Below are 17,158 nucleotides of genomic sequence, written 5' to 3' on the forward strand. Positions count from 1 at the left end.
CTTGCCGGTCGGAAGGTTGATGGTTTGAATCCCCATGATGGAGTGAGCTCCCGTTGCTCTGTCCCAGCTCCTGCCAACCTAGCAGTTCGAAAGCATGCCAATGCAAGTAGATAAATAGGTACCACTGCGGCAGGAAGATAAACAGTGTTTCCGTGTGTTCTGGTTTCCATCACGGTGTCCCATTGCACCAGAAGTGGTTTAGTCATGTTGGCCACATGACCTGGAAAGCTGTCCGTGGACAAACACCGGCCCCCTCGGCCTGAAAGCGAGATGAGCACTGCAACCACATAGTTGCCTTTGACTGGACTTAACCATCCAGGGGTCTTTTACCTTTTTACCTTTTTATTGTTGGAAGAACATAAAAAGTATCATACTGTATTAGACCAAGATTCATATAGTCGAACATTCCTCTATACCTGTTCCATTCTGATTTTGATCCACATCTCTTTCCTGCTTTCTATTAGCTGGATTCTAGGAAAGGGGTGGCCACCAAGCAATTTCAAATGGCCCTGGAAGACTTCAACAGTTTTGTAATATGGCAGCTACTTTGAGATCTTGTATAGAATGTCCTGGGAGATTGAAGTGTTCACCTACTGGTTTCTCTGTCTTGTGATTCCTATGCCAAAGGATAAATGGACATAAATCTGACATCAGGAATTTCAGAAATAGACTGGAAAGAGAAGTTGCTGATTTGCAACTTATTACCAAATTTAAAACCATGGAGAGACCTGGTCTGAATAGAGACATTGGATTCTTATCTCATTATACGTGATAATGCTATTTTTAGCCATCTCACCCCTTGCTTTTTCCTGTAAGACCAATTGCAGTCGTTAACAGGTTTACCACACCTATCAGCCAATCACCCATTCCCACCACCCTTCTGAGTAATACCCCTTCCCACCCTCTCACTATATATAAGGGTCTGGTGACTTCTGTTTCAGTATATCTGAAGAAGTGTGCATGCACACGAAAGCTCATACCAATATCAAACTTAGCTAGTCTCTAAGGTGCTACTGGAAGGAATTTTTAAATTTTGTTTCGACTACGGCAGTCCAACACGGCTACCTACCTGTAATCATTGCTTACGTCAATTTGGGTTTTTCGCAGATTGCCATTGCTCCTATTGAGCTTTAGAGAGTGGGTTTTCATAGGGAAAGCTCTGGAGCGGGGGCGGGGGGGAGGGCATTCAGACATGAAGCTTTAAAGTGCAGACCGTGCCTGGAAAGAGCAGAATAAACCCTAAGTAAGTATGAATAAACCCTAAAGGATCTCTTAGCAGAAATAAGAACCGTTTTGGAATCTCTGAAGCTGACCACCTAAAGATGCTGGAGAATGCCGATGAAAACACAAAAAGGAGCAGAAATTGTTGGTGTTCACTTGTTCATCCCATCTCACAAACAAAAATCAATCTGCTCATATTTGCTGTCGTTGCTTCTTTCAGTCTGCAAGTGATACAAAATTGATTACATTTCCCTCCATTTGTGTTGTATTTCCTCTGCATAAAAACAAATGGGGTGGAATAACATGACAACATAATGTAATTTGTGAAATTAATTACAGTAGTACCTCAGGTTACATACGCTTCAGGTTACAGATGCTTCAGGTTACAGACTCCGCTAACCCAGAAATAGTGCTTCAGGTTAAGAACAGTTTCAGGTTAAGAACGGACCTCCGGAACAAATTAAGTACTTAACCTGAGGTACCACTGTAGATGAATTACATAAATCTTTTGGTCTACAACTGCCATCATCATTCATCATGGTTAATTATTATTATTATTACATTTATATCCCAGCTTTACTACAAGGAGCTCAAGGTGGAAACATGGTTATCCCTTCCCCATTTTATCCTCACAACAACCCTGTGAGTTAGGGTAGGCTGAGAAACAGTGACTGGCTCAAGGCTACCCAGTAAACTTCATGGCTAAATAGGGATTTGAATCCTGGCCTCCCAAGTCCTTGTCCAACCTTCTAACCACTACAAGTGAATGGATACACAATTCTGTTGACGTTGAACCCTTCAGCCCAGTGGTTCCAGTATTTTTGCTTTTCAGGGGCATTCCATACGGCACTGCAGAAAGCAATGCATGCCAAAACAAGGCTGTGGCATCCAGCTATTTCTGGACCAGGCTGGTAATTAGCATGCCATTGGTAATTCCCTGCTGTCTCGAGCACTGTGCTTGGTTCCTTATTCCAATACAGAGTGTTGGGAGACGGGGTTTATCTTGTTTGGAAATGTGGCTTTGTCAAGACCTCCAAAATGTCACTGTGAGATTAATCGCTTTCCCAGCAAAAGTTCAACAGACCTGGTATTTCCATTGCAATTGTTGATTTTAAGTAGGGTGCTCTTTGGAGCAAAGCTGCAGCTTGATAGACTGGAGCTTAATGATACTTCATTTCAAAGAAGGATGTGCTATCACCTAGAGCAGGAACGACTGATATGGTGTTGGGGGAGAAGGTGATTAAGGAGCAAAGACTCTTGTTTCATTAAAGGATCTTGCACTTTTCTTATCTGTTTCTAGCTTTAGCTTCCTATTTTTGTCTCTCTAGACAGATGTTCCAGTTAATAAATCTGCCTTCACAGAGGTGATTTTTATTTTATTTATTTATTTTTTACTTAGCCCAGTAGAGTTTCTATTAACCCCAAGTATTTTCTCTTTGCTCGGTGACTGAAAGAGCTCTGGTGCAGCTAAGCGCACCACTGCTGTTTCATGTTCTATGTATTTCTCCACAAAAATGCCAGTGGGGTGGGGGTGGGGGGGAATGCCAGTTCATAATTTCTAGCAATAAAACCAGGGGAAAAGTAAAGTATTTGAGTAGGAATAAAATATCTAGGTGTCTGTTTTGATATTAGCTGGTGGGGAAAATTCTCCCCTTTAACACCCAGCCTACATTTTAACTGGATATGAATGGTCACACTCCTCCACATATTTGCAGTCATGTGGAGTGGGAGACCTGGGACACCCGCCCGGGACTCCCTCAGCAGTCCCCCTGCCCCACCATCCATGGGTTTGGGAAACATCTGCAAAGGGAAGCCTGCTGCACACACATAGGCTCACCCTGTTATTTGGAGTCCTGACCAGTGACTGAGGTGGAATCCAGACACACATATAAAACAGCTTTGAAAATGCTTTTTTTAAAAAAAGTTTTAAAAAATACATTGAATTTTCCATAAGGCTCACCATCGCCATCTAGTGTCACATTGTATATTGCACTTAAACCACACTTAAAACTTTTTATTTGCAGCTGTATAGCTGACTCCTGAGAGAGCCTATGACAGAAGTAGCCAGCACAATGTTTCGAAGATGTTGTTGAACTATCAACCCCAGCCATTGGACATACTGGCTGGGGCACATGGCACTCAGAGTCAACAATGCATGGAGGGCACCACATTGGCATATGTGCCTCCAGCAAGCTTCAGTGCATGGATGACCAAAGGGTGGGAGCTAGTGGGAGGTATGATTGCAGGAGCTGGCCATGCAATGACAATTTGTAACCTGTGCAAAGCCAAGTTTGGCAGCAGCTGTTAAGGTGCTGCTATGGGAACCTTGGGGTTATGGCATGGATAAATAACTCTGGTGAATCCAGAGGAAACTAACATTCACTGCTAGGGTAGCCATACATTCGGAATTTCCTCGACATAGCTGGTATTCAGCCCTTGTAAACTGTCCGGGCCCATGTTGGCAGTGTAGATTTTCACAAGTTTTATTAAAAATAGCTCATAATCTCTCTCTTTTTTTTGGGGGGGGGGGGAAGATTTTGCAAAAAAAGCTCTGGATTTTTACTTTTTGAAATATGGCAACCCTTTTCACTGTACCTGTGGCGATTACTGAAAATTAGAGGGGGGGAACACATCTCTGTTATTTGTACCTTTTGTACAGGGGCAGTAAAAGCAACAGGGAATGTGAATTTTCAAGTGGTTAAGAAGTCTCTCTCCTACTTCGAATTGCAGCCTAAGTGGTTCCGTTTTGTAAAGCAAAAAGACATCTGGAATTAGAACTTAACAAGCACACTATTTCCTTATTTCTTCCCTGGCTTTTTTAACATCTATATGAAGCCGCTGGGAGAGATCATCAGGGGGTTTAGACTGGGTGTCCATCAATATGCAGATGATACCCAGCTCTACCTCTCTTTCAAATCAGAACCAGTGAAGGTGGTGAAGGTCCTGTGTGAGTGCCTGGAGGCGGTTGGAGGATGGATGGCGGCTAATGGATTGAAGTTGAATCCTGACAAGACAGAAGTACTGTTTTTGGGGGACAGGGGGCGGGCTGGTGTGGAGGACTCCCTGGTCCTGAATAGGGTAACTGTGCCCCTGAAGGACCAGGTGCGCAGCCTGGGAGTCATTTTGGACTCACAGCTGTCCATGGAGGCGCAGGTCAATTCTGTATCCAGGGCAGTTGTCTACCAACTCCACCTGGTACGCAGGCTGAGACCCTACCTGCCCGCGGACTGTCTCGCCAGAGTGGTGCATGCTCTGGTTATCTCCCGCTTGGACTACTGCAATGCGCTCTACGTGGGGCTACCTTTGAAGGTGACTCGGAAACTACAACTAATCCAGAATGCGGCAGCTAGACTGGTGACTGGGGGTGGCCGCCGAGACCACATAACACCGGTCTTGAAAGACCTACATTGGCTCCCAGTACGTTTCCGAGCACAATTCAAAGTGTTGGTGTTGACCTTTAAAGCCCTAAACGGCCTCGGCCCAGTATACCTGAAGGAGCGTCTCCACCCCCATCGTTCTGCCCAGATACTGAGGTCCAGCTCTGAGGGCCTTCTGGCGGTTCCCTCATTGCGAGAAGCAAAGCTACAGGGAACCAGGCAGAGGGCCTTCTCGGTAGTGGTGCCCGCCCTGTGGAATGCCCTCCCAGCAGATGTCAAAGCGATAAATAACTACCTGACATTTAAAAGACATCTTAAGGCAGCTCTGTTCAGGGAAGTTTTTAATCTGTGATATTTTACCGTATTTTTTGTTTCTATGGAAGCCGCCCAGAGTGGCTGGGGAAACCCAGCCAGATGGGCGGGGTACAAATAATAAATTATTATTATTATTATTATTATTATTATTATTGGTAAACTGGGAAGCACTATATACTCATGTCTCTACAAATACAGGTGTCATTGGTAACACAGGGAGATGACTGCCTCTTTCAAAATGGTGCCAAGGTGCATCTATGCTGGGATGCAGTGCGTTGTGATAGGCTGGAGGGGAAGAATTGCTACCAATACACAGACACACACCCTGCCCAGGAACCCAGCCTCCCTTTCTGGGAAGTGGGTACAAAAGGGACAATTAATTTATAGTAGCACCTTCACAGGCCACTAAAACCTGTTGCAGTGAAGAAAAAATAATCTCTTCTAATCACCCTGACCTCTGAGGAATGGCAGAACTGAGGAGCATTTAACCAAGAAGCTTTCCCAATGGAATTTCTCCTTAATTTCTTTCTGGTATATATAATGCACCGATTTACTAATATTGTAATTTCCCCAGTATTCTGCCCCTATAAAAATTAGTATGTAGAATTCTTAAGAGTTGTGGATGGAGGATGAGGGATAATGTATTTTATGGTGCTGTAAGCAGTGCTTTTTTCTGGGGGGATGCAGAGGGACGCATACCCTGAAACATTTTGTGAATCTAAGTTTGGCCTCATTGAGGGCAGTTTTTCAGTAGGAAAATGAGAGAACCCCTGAATATTTATTTCAGGAAAAAAGCACTGGCTGTAAGTATAAGGCTCCCATCATATGTGTATAAGGTTCATATCATATTTATATATTATAATCTTTTTATTTTATTTTATTTTTTTAATCACTGATTCAATCATTATCAACAGAAATTTTATCTCCATGAACTCAGCCTCTGAATTAGAAATGAAATAAGCCTGTAACTTCTTATATTGTGTTGTTGTCAATACTTGCCCTTCCAGGATCATCAACAAAGAGAAAAAACTACAGGATATGTACATATTTTGTCTGAGAGAAGCCCTCTATTTCCTGTGTTTGCATACACAAACATATCCTGCAACTATTTAAAGCTGTAAAGAGGCCGCACGCTTAGTGAGGCTCTTGTGAACCAGATGATAGAGTTCATCAGTCAGAGGTGCAATGTGGCAAGGGTTTCCTTCTGTCTTGAGTGTTGGAATGTACCATTGTTTGTATTCTAAAAATGCTTATTATTTAGCTACGGTACTTGTTTTCCCCCCATCTTAAGCTTTAAATTCTTTTTTTGTTTCCTTTTTGCACTAGAGAAAAACTTAATAGAGAATTAATATGCCTTTGTTTAGAGGTATCCTGCCCCACCCTGCATCAGTTGTAATTGGATCAACAGATCTTCAAAATACACTAAGATCCAATGGGCAGAGATTAGTGGACAGTTTTTGAACCTAAGAGACTTGTATTTTGAGTCCTTAATGGGAAACTTTGGACAAGCTTTGAACCAGCAACTATCCCTTACAGTCAATTTCCTGTCAGCAAAATGGGAAAATTTGGTCCAGAGAATTGAGTAAAGGTCTGTGATAGCATTCCGTTCCTGAAACTTAGCTGGTGCAGGGCTCGCCATGATCTGGATTAGTAACCCATATGTGCACCATTTGGTAGGAGTGTACCATATAAATCATATCAACCACCAAGATCTGGCAAAAGGGAGTCAGGAGTTGAATTGTTATATTACTGGACTTTGCAAAGAAAAGCAGTGATCATCCAACACCCGCTGCCCAAAAATATGTTTAAATATGTTTTCATTAGTTCATTGTAACTCATATAGGTTGGAATTGTATGCCGCTCCATGGAAAACATGGAGGTTAATAGCAACGAAACATGCAAATGCAAAGGCATCCTTCTTCTCCCATTTATCTTCTCAGAAACCTTCTTTTTTAGAATTGTGTAGTAGCATTAAGAATGACTTTCCTCACTGTCCAAAAATCTTTCAACTGTTGCAGAGTCTGATAATGCCACATATAAGGAAAGCAAGCATGAACGAGCAATTCTGTCATATGTTTCTGGTTAGCATATTATTTTGTAATGCACCTTTTAATTTTTTTCTCCTTTTCCTGGATCAGGTATTGGCTTTCAGACTGTTCTATTTCTCTTTATAGTTTTGAGTTTTCTTCAAACAGGCAAAGTTGCTGCAGTTTCTTCAGTTTCTTGTAAAAGAATTCAATGGAATTGTAACTTTTACATTATGAGCTGTTGATTTCATATCTGATAACCAGAAATGTCATTTCTGCCCAGCACAGTTTGAAGTGCTGCATTTTGTTTTGACAGGAACTTTTGATTTTAACATTACAATGGCAAAAACATAAGGATAGCTAGAAGTAAGAAATATTTGAAGGGAGTGTTGTTTTGCCAATGACACATTGAAGGGAATGGCCATGGAAGTCAAGCACTGATGTCAAACAGCATGAGTTTTGACACAAGGTTTGAATAATGAAGGTCTTTCAATTTGCCTAGCCTACCCCTTTGAATTGATTTTTTAAGTTTGATTGATTTTTTAAGACTTTCATGTGGATCTGTCCCAAGGCCTGCCTAACCAACTTGTATCCTTTTCCTGCTGGCTATGAATGGAGGAGAAATTTTGTTTGGTGTGCATTTAAAGCCAAATCTATCAAACTCACAACTTCCAAAACAACATGAAAACCAAAACATAGCTATCCTTTGAATTTTTCACTTTTCTGCAATTTTGCAATTCTTTTATCCAAACAATAGTTATAAAAATGCAGATATTAGGGGATATTGTGCAAAGAAATGGAGGTATGGGTAAAAAAATGCATACATGCATTATATTGGAGAAAACTGTATGCAAATAAAAATGTGAACATTAGTCAAAACTGTATTTAAAATGTGTTTATTAAGAAAAAATCACACTAAAATGCTGATGAATTTTCATGAGGATTTTTAAAAAAGCAGAATGCAGCAAAATGTGGAGAGCTGATTTAAGATGGGAAAAAATGAGAAACTGAGAAAGCCAGATTGACAGATATTTCCATCTCTGCTGCTAGTCTCTGCTAGCATTCCAGCTGCTGTCACTTTGACTACCTATGTTCCAAAACACAGACCATCCTTTATTAAGGCTACATAAAATAAATCAAATGTTCTTGTTTTTACCCTTCAAAATCCTTGAAGATCCTTGTGTTGTCTTATAGCAGTGAGTTGACAACCATCAGATGCATAGTTTGACATTACTATATTGCACTGAGCTGTTATGAAATCACTTAATTTGTTATTTTATATGACAGTATCGTTGTAGGAATAGTTAATGTCTTTTAGGTTGCAATCCTTTGCAATTAGTTGGGAGTGAGTCTGAGTAGAACACAGCAGGACTTGTTCCACAATATCAACATTTTAAAGAGTGGGGGCATTGTTTCCAAGCTATGTATTTAAGAATGGGGCTGTTTCATCAATGACCAGCTAAAACAGCTCAGAAGACATTATTTCCCTCTGTGGAAAAGAATGTCCCAAGGATGATTGTTTAGAAAAGGGGTCTCAGAAACGTACTCACTACTTGAACAGAGTAGCCACATTCAACTTGGATCCACTTCCTCTTTGATTGAGGCCGGCCACTAATTGGGGCAACACTCTCCCAGCACCTCACCCTTATTCTCTGAACCAAAAACCCCTTCCTTGTGGAATGGTCAAGGCAATAGAGTGGGAGTGGCTGACCTGTGGCCTTCCAGAGGCAGTTGGACCCCAAATTCTATCATACTATCATGGTCATTGGGCATGCTTGAATAAGGTAAATGGGAGTGCAGCAGCATCAAGAGGTCACAGATTCTCAGCCCTGCAATAGTGTGCCTATAAAGGCCTTCACGCTAGTTAAATCTCATAATCCCTGGCACATAGATTTCACCTGGTCCTTTTGAAGGGAAGCTTCTTTTTTTTTGTTTAAAGTTTCTCTTTTTTTGCAAGTTGAATTTACAGTTGTTTTTGCTTGTGTCCTTTCCACAGGATGCCTGTTAGCCTGGGCTGACAGTGTGGTTTGTACATGAGATGCATTCAATTTTTTGGATCAGTGACCTGTATCCCCTTTGTTGATATCTTATGTAAGAGGATATATGATTCTTACTGATGTGTCATAAAGTGTCTCACCCTTTTGCCTTTTAGAGTCTTAAGATACGAAGGAGAGAGGTTATTATTTGATTGAAATGATGAATGTGTCTTAAAAGCATGTGCATATGTCTCACCATTCCAACCTCCACCTCTTTCGCACTGCTTTCTAGATAATTAGGAAAGGTTTTCTGAAGTTCTTTCTAGCACAGCACTGTCACTGCACATGTCTGTATACTTGTAAATGCCAGTAGGTTTGAATCACAGCAAATTCTTTATTTTGGCTTAGCTGTAGGTAGTAAATTTAAATTGCAAGTTACCTTGATGTGAAGCAGTGTGGGTGAGAATCTGTTGCACTTGTACTCCCTGGGGTTGTTTCATTGAAGTTAGCCGAGTTTACACTAGGGAGATCATCAACTTTGTGACTCAGTTCTGTTTGGGAAGTGAATCAGTGTGAGTTTATATAATATTTAATAGGACTTTGATAATATCCTGTAGGCCTTGCTGAATGAACACGTTATCAGGAGATTCTGGAAATGTTCTTATTGTTCAGCCATTTTGATATTCTCTCTTTGAATCATCCAAATATTCTTGCTTTGTTTTCTGTCAGTTGTGACTTCAAATTCATATAACCTTTGTTTATGAATGTAGAGAAACTCTAGCATTTTTTCTGATCTAAGTACCATGTGTGTTAAGGAAGGATAAAGTGTTATAAGATGAATTAATCCAACTCATCACATAGGAAACTGCCATTCTCCAGGTCAGACTATTAGTGCATGTAAGTACAGTATTCGCTACTCTGTCAGCTGCTTTCTAGGTAAAGTTATTTCACACCACCTATTTCTTGACGTGTTTAGCTAGAGCTGCCAGCAATTGAAGCCGGGACCATCTGAATGTTGTCTACCACTGAGCTAAGATTACCTGGAAGCTTTGCTGTGGCAGCTGCAGACAGATGGTCCATCTTCAAGATGCATGGAAAAATGGGGCACAATAGAGGGCATAGAGAGAAGGGGGAGCAGGTTAGTTTGCAACCCTGTCTAGCATCTCAGGATTGAGTCTACTCTTTAGAGCACTGCAGTTGGTTGTGCAGAGAAACATACAATACGTACGCTATATACAGGAGTACCTGCAGTCTGTACTTTGCATTGGAGAGGGTTCCAGCCCCTGACTGGTTTTTAAAATCAAGTATAAAGTAAAACACATAAACACCTGTACTGTCAGCTGCCCTTTGGCCTCTGCTGTTGTGTGGTTTTAGCACTGCTGTTTAACATGGAATCCTAGAAATGTAGCATACCATTTGAACTCAGTTTTGATGACTGAGGGGTAAGGTAAAGGTAAAGGGACCCCTGACCATTAGGTCCAGTTGTGGACGACTCTGGGGTTGCGGCGCTCATCTTACTTTACTGGCAGAGGGAGCCAGCGTACAGCTTCCGGTTTGTGTGGCCAGCACGACTAAGCCACTTCTGGCGAACCAAAGCAGCACACGGAAATGCTGGTTACCTTCCCGCCGGAGCGGTACCTATTTATTTACTTGCACTGAATGCTTTCGAACTACTAGGTTGGCAGGTTGGCAAGGTTGACTGAGGGGTAGGGCTGTGTAATAAACCACCATATCATTGAATACCCAGCAAGGCCCTCTGCCACCGCAGATATATATCGTGATATATCATGATATTTAACTGGTGCTATATCGTGATGTTGAAAACCAGATACTGCCCATCCCTACTGAGGGGTCTAAACATAAAATAAACCTTATGATACCTTCTGTAAATCTTTCAAGATCCTGTGCTCTTTAACAGTACTGGGTCTAGAGCAGGGGTCAGCAGCCTTTTTCAGCCGTGGGCTGGTCCACCATCCCTCAGACCATGTGGTCGGCAAGACTATATTTTTTTTTGGGGGGGGGGATGGACAAATTCCTATGCCCCATAAATAACCCAGAGATGCATTTTAAATAAAAGGACACATTCTACTCATGTAAAAACACCAGGCAGGCCCCACAAATAACCCAGAGATGCATTTTAAATAAAAGGAGACATTCTACCCATGTAAAAACACGCTGATTCCCGGACCATCCACGGGCCAGATTGAGAAGGCGATTGAGCCGTATCCGGCCCCCAGGCCTTTGATTGCCTACCCCTGTTCTAGAGGCTCACAGCATGAAGCATCTGATAACAAATAAATAAATGGAGTTGTGGGTCACACGGCAAACACTTCTGGATATTAGGGAGAACTTGAGTGGGACTCTTTCCCTTTTTACTTTAAGGTCGCTCCAACAATAAAAAGCCCTTTCAGACCAGAGCATTCTTTCTCTAGATATATGCTAATGCACTGTGAAAGTGCTCATCATGCCTGGATGGGCCCTGCTGATAAACTACTGCCTGGAGATCTTTCCAAGTGCTAATGTGTCAAAGTGCCTCCAAGCACAGGGTGAACATTATTAGTGCTTTCTAAAGGTCGTGTCTGCTGAAGTTAGCTTGTACACTCTGTGGGGGAGAATGATATTCTCGCTTTTAAAGAGATTTTTTTGTTTTGTTTTGCAGGGGGCAGGATATTGGAAAAGTCAGGGACTAATAGGAAAAATCAATATAGTTGAAAAAGTGTCTCTTACTTGTACATAATTGCAGAAAAGCAAACATTACAGTTTAGAGTTGGCTGATTGTGAGCATGTTTTTCAAGAGTTAGCACTGTTACTTAATTAGTAGGTTTGATGCACTGGAGCTTTAAAAGAGCTTTAAGACTTTGAAAAGCTTAATGACCCCTAAAAGCCATTTGTACCCTTCTCCCTCCCCCTTTTTTCATCATCCTTTGCCATCCTTACTATCATGTAATTGGAGAGAATAATTGAATAATTTTTAAATGTTGTTTGGATTAGATTCAGCTCTACTGAAACATAAAGATATATTGAGATGCACTATGATTCAGGTTAAAGAAACTAGTTAGAACTGTTTCAATCCTTTGTTAGGTATAACCTTTAAATTGAAAAATATTCCTTCAATAGCAGTCAAAATTACTGAATAAATATTTGTCATGAGACGCTAATAGTTGCATGTTGCAGAGGATGGGCATGTTTAAATATTGTAAAATAAAGTATGGCATATTTCACTTTTTATCTGCTGGTGCATTTGCATCAGGATACTACTGGTCTGTCTGGTTGCTTGCAGGGTTCCAAAGTGCATGAAGCTGTTGAGTCATCTCATTGCGTGCTTGCGGAAACATTCATTTTGACCTTAGTCTTGCAACGGAGTTGATATATTCTATAGGTGGCACTGTGGTCTAAACCACTGAGCCTCTTGGGCTTGCCGATCAGAAGGTCGGCGGTTCGAATCCCTGTGATGGAGTGAGCTCCCATTGCTCTGTCCCAGCTCCTGCCAGCCTAGCAGTTTGAAAGCATGCCAATGCAAGTAGATAAATAGGTACCACTGCGGCAGGAAGGTAAATGGCGTTTCCATGCACTCTGGCTTCTGTCACAGTGTCCCATTGCTCCAGAAGCGGTTTAGTCATGTTGGCCACATGACCCAGAAAACTATCTGTGGACAAATGTCAGCTCCCTCAGCCTGAAAGTGAGATGAGCGCTGCAACCCCATGGTTGCCTTTGACTGGACTTAACTGTTCAGGGGTCCTTTATCTTTTTGACCTTACCTTATTCTACAGGCAGATTTAAAAGACCAGACTAGACTTACTAGTGCAGGTTTTAGCAGGAGTGAATGAACCAGATGGGGAACATGGAACAGTTTTTGTTTAGTATGGTGATTTAACTATGTTTTCTAGATAAAATAGAAATAAATGTATGCTATGTTCAGAATTGCTTGGCTATCCTCACAACAACCGTGTGATGTAGTTTAGGCTGAGAGACAGGCCCTGGTCACCCAGTGAAATTCATTATGGAGTGAGAATTTGAACTGTGGTTTCTCTTACCCTAGTCTGACACCCTAACCATTACACCACACTGGCGTTCTAAAATCATGGATGCTGCTGCTGCTGTTTATTTATTGAAAATATATCCACACCAAAGGATATAAGAGCCTGAGGTTTAAGAAAGATTTACATGGAGGAAATTCTTGTCCTATTTGTCTTTCATTTTCTTTTTTATTCACAAGCGAAGCTGTGTGACATTACAATTACCTTTTTTAAAAAAAGAAACAGAATGCTTTTATGAAGCTTGGTCTTCATCATAATTATCTAATTGCTTCTTTAAATGGATGCCTCTGGTCAAAAGGTGTATTCAACCAATATTAATGGACATATTTAATTGCTGTTCACCCTCCCTTCAATGACAGTCATAATCCCTTTTATTGTTTTCGATTTAGCAAGTTGACCCTGTTTTAATGTGCACTATTATGAAATTAGGCTTTCAGACACATCATTTGATTACACTTCATAGTATGTGTTTGCCATCTTCATGGATTATGGCTTATATCAGAGAGAAATAGCTGTTGTTTTCTCCATATATGCTATATGTTAGTGGCAGTTGAATTTGTACTTTTTTGTGGATGCAATTTGTACTTGAAGTCTTGATTGTTACTGTTTGTCATTGCTGCTGCTTTTTCTGATAAATGCTCAAGATGATTGTTCACACTATTTCAAAAACAACAACACATTACAGTAAGATTTTAGAACAATGCTATTCCATAGCATACAAAAGGAAGAACTCAGATGAGTGCTTTAAGTAGTCTGTCCATGAGACTGTTTTAAAAGTGTGATGAAAATAAACAAGGTTTAAGAAACATGTGCCTTAGACATACAGCGCAGATCCCAGGAATGATTTGAAGGAACATAATACTACTATCCTGCTGAACACAAGCAGTCTGTTTAAGCATCTAGATTGGATACCTCCTAAAAGCTCCTGCATAAACTCTCTTCAGCCTCTCTCACGGAAGAAATATAGGATAGATGTGTTGATAAATAATATAAATACCTTGCCAGTGTTACTTTTTCAGCTTGTTCAGTTTGTTTTTACAGCCCAATCCTAAATGTAGTTAGCTGAAAGTAAATTCCACTGAATTCAATGATACTTAATTACCTAATAAGTCTGCCTTCTGATGAAGTCGCCATTTCTTCCTTTTTTCACTGAATATTTCTCTTGTGCTTGAGTCAATTCCTAGAAGAAGGAAGAAAAGCAAAGTCCAGTTTTGAGTTGTGGTAGCTTTCCCTCTATGCCTAACAAGCATTTCTCCCTAAAATCATAATGATTTTAGTAGTAAAGGAAATGCAGTAACTATTATGACAGTGTTCTGCTGAAAAGAATAGAAGTCAGGTATTATATTTGGAAGACAATATGCTTTTAAATAATTGTAGCTAAAACAAACTAGAATGTTTTCCTACTGCTATATATTTCTTTATTTATTTCACTATTATGTTTAACTTCATGAGAATTCTAAGACTGAAATTGCATTGATCAAATGTTCATTTCAGGAAAGCAGCTATGGAACAATGAATTGATTGCCACTTAACAGTTGTGGTTACAGCAGATTTAGAAGGTCAGTGCCCAGAATAGTGGTGGTGGTGATGATAGTTGGTTTAATTTAACGTAATGGACACTTACCTATATTTGTTGAAAAATGGAGCATATAACGTGTGTTGAAACTGGATTATTTAGTCTAAATAAGGGGGTTTGGCCTGGATGTTATGGAGTGTTGTTGCTGTTACAGTCAGTAGTTGCCTGAACATGTGAAGATGGAAACTGGACCAGAATTGTGGATTCACCAGAACAATTCACTTAAAAGCTTATTTATGGTCATGTAGACTCTGCCCACAGAGTTCCTTGATCCCTGGGCTGCTCTTCAATTCTTTATATTGTTAAGAGTTTGACGGAGAGGAAGTAGGCTACAGTGGTACCTCGCAAGACGAATGCCTCGGAAGACGAAAAACTTGCAAGACGAAAGAGTTTTTCGTTTTCTGAGTTGCTTCGCAAGACAGATTTCCCTATGGGCTTGCTTCGCAAGACGAAATGTCTTGCACCTTTTTTAAAAAACCGCCAATGCATTCCTATGGGAAACTGTCAATACACAGTGGTGCTTCGCAAGACGAAAAAATTCACAAGACGAAAAAACTCGCAGAATGAATTAATTTCGTCTTGCAAGGCACCACTGTATATGTAAGATCCTGCAACTGTTAAAATACAGTGGTATTACCTCGAGTTACAATACCTCGAGTTACAAATGCCTCAGGTTACAAACTCTGCTAACCTGGAAGAGTTACCTCGAGTTGAGAACTTTGCCCCAGGATGAGAATGGAAATGGTGTGCCTACGGTGCAGCGGCAGCAAGAGGCCCCATTAGAGAAAGCACGCCTCTAGTTAAGAACAGTTTCAGGTTAAGAACGGACCTCTGGAATGAATTAAGTTTGTAACTAGAGGTACCACTGTATAGGTCAGGCTAGCTTCCTATGTTGAGATGATCACCTAGGTGATGCGCCATTAAGACAACAAAGGAAAGGGGGTTCTCCCTCAACTCAGAGATATTTAGAAGGACAAAGCGTGAGTTTAGAGTTGAAAGTACTCACTGATGTTGTCAGCATTGTGAAGTTTTCATGTTTCCTCATGCCTTCTGTTTATGGAATCAAAATTATCTGAAAGTGGCCAGACATGCTCCCAGATTACTTTCTTGGAACTGTGTCCAAGGATGACTTGTTATAGAAATTCTTGGCCATCGAAAGAAAACTAAAGTACACTTTCTGCCTCTGTTTTGTAATTTTTGGCAGAGTTTAGGAGAGTATAAAGGGTTTTTTTTATCATTTGTTTGTTTACTTGGTAAAGATGAGAGTTCATTGCCATTTCATGGAGGGTATTGATCTGCTTCTAGAGACTTTGAAGGTTTGCTTTTCTGCTTTGGAGAATGTTCCTGAAGTTGTGGATGTTGTGCTTTTTTATATATATATAAAATTGCTGTTGTTTTTTTAAGCATGGAAATTTTAGTGCATATTTAAAGCATTTCCCTTATTTGTATTTTGTTTAAACTGAAATTAGCAGCATTTAAACTTACAATCCTCCTGATAAACATGGTAGTAATTTTGAAAAAATGTTTTACATGCTCATCATTACAGTGGTACCTCAGGTTAAGTACTTAATTCGTTCCGGAGGTCCGTTCTTAACCTGAAACTGTTCTTAGCCTGAAGCACCAATTTAGCTAAATGGGGCCTGCTGCTGCTGCTGCGCCACCGGAGCATGATTTCTCTTCTCATCCTGAAGCAAAGTTCTTAACCCGAGGCAATATTTCTGGGTTAGCGTGTGTAACCTGAGGTACCACTGTATTACGTTTTAATGCAGATGATGGAGCCATGCCTCCAAACTGATAAGAAACATTGTTCCCCAAATTTTGCATGTTAAATTTTATTTATTTTATGTTTTGTTGTTGGATCCATGCAGGCAGTTTTTAAAAGTCCATAGAAAATGCATGTAGATCCCCCCACCTCCATTAAAGAGGTCTCCACAGTCACTTACGGACTCACTGTTAAGACTGTGTTCATGGAAGACAATCTTACTCAGCTATGAGTGATCGCCAAAGAAGAAGACCAGGACAGCCACAGGTGGGGAAAAACCTGGTTCTTTTACAAGCAGTGAGCACGAAAGTGCCAGAGGCAGAAGGTGTAGTCAAAGCTAAGCTGATGGTCAGGAAGGAAGGCAAGGCATAACAATTTAGCAACGAGTCGTTCAGACTAATGACCTGGCTTGGCAACAAAGGTTTTACAGGAACTGATGTGTGCCAACTGGCTTAGGGAGTTAACTGACGGTATGAAGCTAGGAGAGATGGGAGGAGTCCTTTCAGGCTGGAACTGTAGTCCCTGTGCTACGTGGCACATGTGGTAAGTTGCTGGAGACTAGCTGTTGAAGACTACGGTTTGAGACCCACCCCTGTGTCATGGACAACATTTGTTTATTTAGGTATAATTTATACCTAATTTGCACAACTCACAGGGCATTTTAGAATGTAAATAAGTGCACAAGAATGCATAATATTTGTAACCCACCCCCTTCATTAGAAATGCCGAACAATAAATTGCTGAATGGCAATAACTAACAGGCCTCAGGGACTTGAAAAGCTTTGGGCTAAGGTTCCTGTTTTAGTTATTTCCTTTTGAATCATGTATACCTATAAGATCTGGGAGCCATGTGAGAGTTGGCTTCCC

General features: G+C 40.8%; 1 protein-coding gene and 1 long non-coding RNA gene across 2 annotated transcripts in view; one reads left to right on the forward strand and one right to left on the reverse strand.

Moving 5' to 3' along the window:
• Positions 1–17,158, forward strand: part of LDLRAD4 (low density lipoprotein receptor class A domain containing 4) — a 268,311-nt gene that overhangs the window by 59,860 nt on the left and 191,293 nt on the right. The window lies entirely within an intron of this gene.
• LOC310682011 overlaps positions 1,336–17,158 on the reverse strand; it is a 32,060-nt gene continuing 16,237 nt past the window's right edge. Inside the window, exons 2-3 of the long non-coding RNA XR_014513724.1 lie at positions 14,056–14,133; positions 1,336–1,442 (exon numbers count right to left, since the gene is read on the reverse strand). This is a non-coding gene — a long non-coding RNA (uncharacterized lncRNA). The remainder of the gene's footprint in view (positions 1,443–14,055; positions 14,134–17,158) is intronic.

This window comes from Podarcis tiliguerta, assembly GCF_965153285.1.
Source record: "Podarcis tiliguerta genome assembly, chromosome: 7".
NCBI classification, from domain to species: domain Eukaryota; kingdom Metazoa; phylum Chordata; class Lepidosauria; order Squamata; family Lacertidae; genus Podarcis; species Podarcis tiliguerta.